We start from the raw sequence: 247 nt of genomic DNA, 5'->3' as shown, positions 1-247 counted from the left end.
TCAGGAGGGTGGCATGGCCTATGATGGCCAGCTGGGCCAGGTCCAGCTCTGCCGGGGAGGGGTGAGAAGCCGTCCCTGCCCCCTTCTGTCCGCCCTGGGGCCACCCCATCAGGGAGTTGCCACCCGATCCATCACTCCACAGGTTTGGGAAGCCCCGTGCCGTACCCTCAGCGCGTCTGGCTGTACCGGAGCTGGTGCTTCTGCCCCGCTGCTCCCGTGTCCCATGTCACCCGCCCCGGTGCACTGC

This window comes from Eurypyga helias, unplaced genomic scaffold (genome assembly GCF_000690775.1).
Source record: "Eurypyga helias isolate BGI_N326 unplaced genomic scaffold, ASM69077v1 scaffold40425, whole genome shotgun sequence".
Classification (NCBI taxonomy): domain Eukaryota; kingdom Metazoa; phylum Chordata; class Aves; order Eurypygiformes; family Eurypygidae; genus Eurypyga; species Eurypyga helias.
The sequence above is the reverse complement of the archived record's forward strand: the minus strand, read 5'-3'. Positions refer to the sequence as shown.